This window comes from Spermophilus citellus (assembly GCF_964194105.1).
Source record: "Spermophilus citellus genome assembly, chromosome: 9".
Lineage (NCBI taxonomy): Eukaryota > Metazoa > Chordata > Mammalia > Rodentia > Sciuridae > Spermophilus > Spermophilus citellus.
The window spans coordinates 4,927,753-4,935,185 of NC_138191.1; positions in this window are offsets into that span (position 1 = coordinate 4,927,753).

Consider the following 7,433-nt stretch of genomic DNA (forward strand, 5'->3'; position numbering starts at 1 on the left):
AGGAACCCCAAGTCGGAGCGTTGAATCATGGTTCCTGTCAGACCGGGCTGTGTCTCCGGAGTCTCTGGAAATCCAGATCCATCCATTCCTCAGCTGCTTTCTCAAGGCACCCCTCTCTGCCACCCTGCCCAGTCTCACTAGAGGGAGCTTTCCACAGTCCTCAGCCAGCAAGACTCCTCCAGCTGTGTGCATGTCCAAAGCTTTGAGGGATGGAGATGAACCAGCTCACCTCAGAAACCAGATGGGCTCTGTCTACCGTGGTGTCCCGTGCAGCACTGGGCTACCTGACCACCAGGCTGCCCCCCATGGGCTTAATGGGGCTGGGACAGTCCCGCCAGGAGACAGGTTAGGGGAGGTCTTTGTCACTCCCCATATGGCTCCATCTGCTTGTGCATGATAGGGCTTGGACGGCTGTCCCCTCTAGGGGCATTGCAGATTCTCATGGCCATCGTGTAGTGGCACCCCGTCCTCCACAGAAAATCTTAATCAAGCTTCTCCAGAAATCTTTACCATAACTGATCTTAGGACTATCAGCACAAGAGCCTCTACAAAAGAGTTCAATATAGTTAAACTTCTTATTTCTTGATGTTCCATCTTATTTGGCCTGGAAAAGAACAGCACTCCAAGTGCTGAACGCCCCTTGACTCTTTTTCACAAACATGATGGACTATCTAGTGTAAATAACAACATATATAACAGTTTGTAAAATTGTGCTTGCAAATGCAGAGTGCAATATGAAAAAGAGATCCCTAGGCGTGTCCTGCCACCTGGGCCTCCAGCTCCTCTGAACTTTGCAGAGTCCTGTGCTGAGCCCTCACTTGATGCCAGCACCTCCTTTTCCTCTGTCCATCTTCCGTGGAGAAGCCTGGGCCAAATGCGACTCGGGAAGCTTTTCAGCACTGCCCCTGGGTTCAGCTACAGCCAACACGATCTCCACCATATTAACCTGACGAATCACCCAGAGGGGACTGAGAGCAAAAGTTTACATAGTGAGCGAGGAACAGATTCGAGCCAGCACCATGCTCTGAGAGTCCATCTTTCTTCATCCTTCCCATTGATGACTTTGGCCTTGACCCTAACACCTCCCACAAGGGCAGAATTCTAAGATCACAGTTCACTGGTCTTTCCCTCAGTTTCACATGCTAATAATGGATGACATTCATCCCGAATCTTTCAGCATCTCTTCCATCAAATCAGAATCGCTTTCTCAAACTTTGTATTAGAAAGATGACCAATATACTAAAGCAAACCGAAAAAAAGAGGGGAGGAATGCAACTCCAGACTTTGAAGGGTTGCTCTGAGCTGGAGTCTCGGCTGCCCCTGTGGGGCTATTCCAAAGCTCTGTGAGGCCGGCTGCTTCTGGGTGGGGTGGTGTGGGATACCATCATGACCGGGTCATCCTGCCCCTAATGTAGGGTGAGTTAGCAGGGAGTGTTCCCTGTCTGTGGATCAGGCATTATGTAAGCCCCCACGCATTGGTGAAGGCTGAGGCTGTGCAGACAAGAAAAGTAAATCCACCCCTCTGGGAGAAAACCTTTGGCCCTTCAGAATGCAAGAGGCCCAGAGGAGGTCATTTGCCTCCACATGGCTTGTTGGCATCCTCAGGAAATAAATTGCTGAGGCTGACCTTGAACTTGAGATAGTCCTGCCTCAGCCTCCCAAGGTGATGAGATTACAGGCCTGGGCCACCATTCCTGGCTGTGTCTTCTAGTCCTTTGCCTTCCATCCTCTGACTGGGTGGCCAAGCCATTGGCTACTAACAAAAATATGTATATATTCTTACCCCAGGACAGTTCTTCCAAATAAAGTGGATATAAGGGGCATCACTCTACCTATTAGAAAGAAATATCCCTCTGTCTTTTAAGACCACATTTGAAAGTGGCCATCATGTAGCTGCTAGAGGCTGGGCTTGGGGCAAGACACTGCTACAGCTCTAGCAGAAGACATGGAGTCTGGGCTGCCTACCCACGCAGCTGACCCTCGCCCCACAGTTATGTCAGCCTTAATACCAAAGGCACCATTTCTACTGGGGACCAGACTGCTTGGGAAAAGGGTGGCGCAGGACTGATCACACACACACACCTGGGATAAGAAGGGCTTACTGTCAGGAGCCTGACCTGGCTGCTCTGCAGAGAGAGGGGCAGCAGCAGCAACCCTGCCTTGGTTACCTCTTATGGGCTAGAATCATGGCTGTGCAGTAGAGGCGGGTTTAATCTTGGAGACTAGCTTAGCAAGCATCTCCCGATCTTGTGGAAGGCAAGTTTGTTTCTTGGGAACAGACAGGTGGTTTTCCTATCTCTCAAGGAGGGGACAGGGAAACCAGCACGTCTCTATCACAGGGGCCGGTAAACTGTCTCCTCTATATCTCTCAATGAGAGAACAGGGAGAGGCCAGCCTCTCCCCAGACCAGTTAAGTTTTATCTTGAGCTAGTTTCCATTTCCTGAGAATAAGAACACATTCATAAGGTGGGGATGGGGAAAGGAAGGTGGCTGTAGTTAGGCCAACACAGCTGTTGGGTCCCTTTTATGATTTAAGGGCCTATTAGAGCCCAGTTCACAGTGAGCAGTTTCAAATGTGTGCTCATTCGATGTCTAATGGTCAGTGGATGCCCAGGGCCTGATAATGGGTCAGAAGCTATTTCCCAAAAAGCATATAATTTTCTGCTATGGATAGAATGACCTTAGTCCAGAGCCCCAGGCACCTGCATTGCTCTTCTCCCTCTGGGGCTTGCCCTAATCTCCCTACCACATCTTTTCCCACTATTGACCCCTCCAAAATCACAGGACCTGCCAGCTCCTAGCGGAACTGCTTGCACAACAGTGTGGACCTGCTGCAGAGCCCTTCACACTCCTGATCCCACTCAACTCTGGCATCCTTCAGTGTTACCTAGTGCCTAGCCAGAGCAAAGCTCCCAGCCGTGAAATGTCGCCTCCAGAAGCCAAGGAGGCCTGCCGTGCTCCCTTCTTCATGGCAGGGGGGGCAGGGGGCAGTAACTTGCCTTTTATTCTGGATGTGAAGTCCCAGGCCCGCCTGCTCAACCCCGGGGTGGCAAATGCCCCAGTGCACTGTTTAAGAATCCCAAAGAAAGAACAATGGAGAACTCAGTGGGGTGGGTCTGGACGTTTTATTACTCACGTAGTCCTCAAAGGCCGAGGTCCACACACCAAGGGAATACACACAGGATAAGGTGTGTGCCTGCTGGGCAAATGGACTTCTTTGGACATTTTACGAGTATATTCTTTTACTTTACAATCAACCTCACCTAAAGACTGGAGGCCGAGGAAGCGGCCAGTTTCCCTTCTCCTTATCTTTATTATCACATTCTTTGAGGTCCTTCTTATCTCCTCACCAGGAACAACAAGCCCCAACACTACCCCTGACCACTGGACTCTTAAAAATCTCATTGAAGCAATAAGCCCCTGGATCTTCAAAGTGCATGTGTCTCACCAAGAACTCCAAGGCAGGAGTCACCTCTTGCCTATCCTGTCTTATCAGCACGTTGTCAGGCTGAGAAAAGTCAGTCACAGAGCGGGAGGACCAAGTTTGAGATCAATCACTAGGACCTCTCAGTTGAACTGGATTCTCAGCTACCTAAGAAAGGGCCTGTGGATTCTTCCCCTGCAGCCACCTCTCCCAGCCTCACATGCAGCAGATCCCCACTCACAAATCCCACAAGGATTTTTAAGAAGTTCTCCATCGTCTTTGACAGGCCTGACTTAATCAGCATTATCATCTTCTGGGTGTTACTGTGAAACTGATCAATCAACTGTCACAGACTTCTCAGCATGGGTATTACTCACCGATGTTTTCAGACAGGCGTGTTCTATCACAAGGGGTAGATACCTTAGAAAAGAATAAGGTTGATGGATGATAAGATCGGATGAAAAGGATCTGAGGGGAAGGAGGGTGTAATCCGTTTGAAGGCAAAGCTAAAAGGGAGCTGGATTAAATTCATTTTGATCCAAGTGAAACTAGGGGGAGTGGCTCGGCCACCCTCTCTGCCCTGCAGACAGCATCATTTGCATTGTATTCTACAAGTTGTTCTGCAGGAACAGCCTCTGAAGGATGCTCCTGGAACAACGTGCTGCTCTGACAGGGGACAATACCTTGTACTGGAGCCCTGTGAGGTCCCGACACAGTGCTGTTGCAGTTCTTGCTTTGCACAGAAAAGGAAGAGAGCTGAGCTTCCACGTGGGTATGGGAGCACACTGGCCCTGGAGGCTGGCTGCCAGGAGACCCTGTGGTGACCAACAAAAGGGTGGAACACTTGTTGCAAGACTCTCCATGCAAGCATGGCACGTCTCTACCCAACTCCCAGGCTTAGCCGCAACTCTTCCCAACAGTGTAGACTGTCAGAGCTGGAGCCTGGCATCCACAGCAGGGCCACAGTCCCAGACCATCAAAGTCATGGACCTCCACAGAGACACAGACACCCGCATATGCACAGGTGCATGTACACACACACGCACACACACATACACACAACAGCATGACAACTCACAGTGTTGTCGATGACACTCTGGTGCAACTTCCACTCTACAAAACCAGCCCTTAGAACCCACCTCCTGCCGGGTGTGATGCATGCCTGTAATCCCAGCAGCTAGGGAGGCTGAGGCAGGAGGATTGCAAGTTCAAAGCCAGCCTCAGCAACTTGGTGAGGCTCTAAAGCAACTTAGAGAGACCTTGACTCTAAATAAAATATTAAAAAGGCTGGGGGTGTGGTTCAGTGGTTAAGCGTCCCCCTGTTCACACCTCCTCATGATGAGTGTGTGTGAGCAGGAGTGAATTTTATCCTTGGAACACTAATTTAACCAAAAAAGGCATAAGTGTGTATTGTAACCCCAGTAGATTCCAACGGAAAGCAGAAATGCCTGCCTGATTTCCTGATCCAGTTGAGGGGTCAGAAGATATAGAGATTGGCTCTGGGTTATTTGTTCCTTCCCCTCTCAATCAACCAAATTGAAGATATCAGCTTTTTAAAAAAATACTTTTTTTAGTTGTGGATGGACACAATACCTTGATCTTGTTTATTTAATTTGTTTATATGGTGTTGAGGATTGAACCCAGGGCCTCACACATGCCAGGCAAGCGCTCTACCACTGAGCCCCAGCCCCAGCGCCCCCTGAAGATATCAGCTTTTTAAGGAAAGGTCTGGACCAGGATAGCACTGTCCTTGTTTGCTAGGATTCCTAGACACCAGACTTAAAACCCTGTCCAACCATGATGAGTTGGATGGGCCTCATCTGCACTCAGGAAAGCAGCCTGTCACAGAGATGCCCGCACATGATTATGCCCTGAGCATTGGTTAGAGCTGGGGCTGGGACTGGGTCCAGGGCCAAAGTAAAGGCCCAGGGATGGCTTCATCACTAAGGACTCCTTACAAGGGGAGCACTTTGTTTTCAGCTGGTCATGGGTGTAAGCAGGAGACACCAGACTGAACATGTCCTCCTAAAGAGAATGAAATCCACACATTAGTAACCAGTCCAGTAAAATGGGGGAATGAAGCCTTGCACTTCAGGGATAATGAGGATTTGCCTCAGGTTTATGAACTAAGCTCTTCTTTTAAAGCAGAGAGAAATGTGCTCTGAGTGAGGCGCAGGGAGGGAATGACCCATCCAAGGTCAGAGCTGGTGAACCGAGGCAGCCTGACAATCAGCTACATTATTTTTCCCCTGGTCTTCAGGACTAGCACCTGGGCTTTTTACCTGTGGAATCAAAAAGGCTACTGCAGACCTTGTGATGAGTCACTAAAGAGAAAGACGAGCTGATAAGCACCAGGTGCTTCTCTGGAGCCCACAGCTGGTCCACTGCAGCGTCTCACCAACCTCCTGAACGTGCACCATGCCCAGTCATTCCCAACCCCAGGGATCACAATATCCCCGAGACTCAATGGTGCCTTCTGACCTATGCCAACACCTAGGAGACGGGGCAGGGTAGTCTATACCGAGTTGGATCAGTAGGAGTTTGCTGAGCCCCAAGAAATATAGGATTGTGGTCTAGGGAAAGAAATATGAGGTGCCTGGTTCTCCTTTCCGGCCATTCAAAAACAAGAGCTATTAAGACCACTGCCAGACTCAGCAGGCACCTGTAAGGCTGAAGCAGGAGGATCTGTGGTTCAAAGCCAGCCTCAGCAACGAAGCGAGACCCTGTCTCTAAGTAAAATACAAAAAAGTGCTGGGGATGCAGCTGGGATGTGGTTAAGTACCCCTAGGTTCAATCCCCAGTACCAAAAAAAAAAAACCACTTATTGAACATTCTGGGCCAGACAAGTGTAATATGTGATGTAGACATAGCTCTCTGTTCAATCTGTAGGAAGGTGAATATCATCTTCCCCACTTTTCAGATGAAGAAAATAAGACTCAAAGTGGTCCCATAATATGAACTGGCCACCCAGTGGGTAGATGCAAAACCAAAATTCAGACGGAAGTCAGCCTGCCTCCTGAAACCAGCTCTTCACTGCTCTTCCGCATGATGGACTCCCAGGTGAGTCTCACCAGAGCCCGCTGGGCAGAGCCCACTGTCTGGAGAGCCATGGACCTCCACAGCACAGTCCCGTGAGATTTGACAGGGAGAAGCCCAGAGGCTTCCTCCGGGCAGCTGTAGGCAATTCAGAGCTCAGGACAGCAGTGAGTGGGGCCTCCTCTGGCTCCAGAACCCTTCAGTCCACAGGCCACTCTGGAGGGCATTTGCTTTTCTAGAGTTTACTATCAAAAGTAACACCTAAACTGAGACCTGACTTGTCTCTTACTTCATATTGACAGGAAGGGCCTTGGGTTACAAGGAAACTGAGAAATAGGTAAGATTTATCTCTCAAGATCTGCCTCCTGTTGAAGGGGACCAATAGATGAGTTTGGTGGGAACACAGGCTAAGAGACTAATTCTATAAAATGAGCCCACTGTACTGGCTCCCCACAGGCTTTTTTTTTTTTTTTTTTTTTTTTTTTTTGCCAAAAAGCAATCTGACTACAGCTCCACCTGGCCTGAGGGTACAGGAAATTTGTCACATTCCTCAACAGAGGCCGTGGCAGAACGCCTGAAGTCAGTGTAGGTGAAGAATGTTGGGGACTGAGAAGATAAGGACCGTTTCCAAAGAAAAGACAGTGGGTTGCTAACCCCTCCAGGGCATGCACTGCCCAGCACAAGCAATGACCCCCAGGCTGCCCTTCCTGCCCCAGGCACCTACACAGAGAGGAAAGAAAAGGGGAGGCAGTTCTGGGGGCACAAAAGAGCAAGACACACCCCTTCCAACCGGCACCCAGCTCTGAGCCCCACTTATATCTGGAGAAGTCTGTCTCTGTCCCTTTATTAAATGAAACTTGCTTTCTACGCTTGCCTTGATGTTGCTCAGTGTGTGATCTTCAACACGGGGGAACCAAGGACAGGTTCCTGATCTCCAAGACCCGTGTCACTGTGATGGGTGGACCATTTGGAG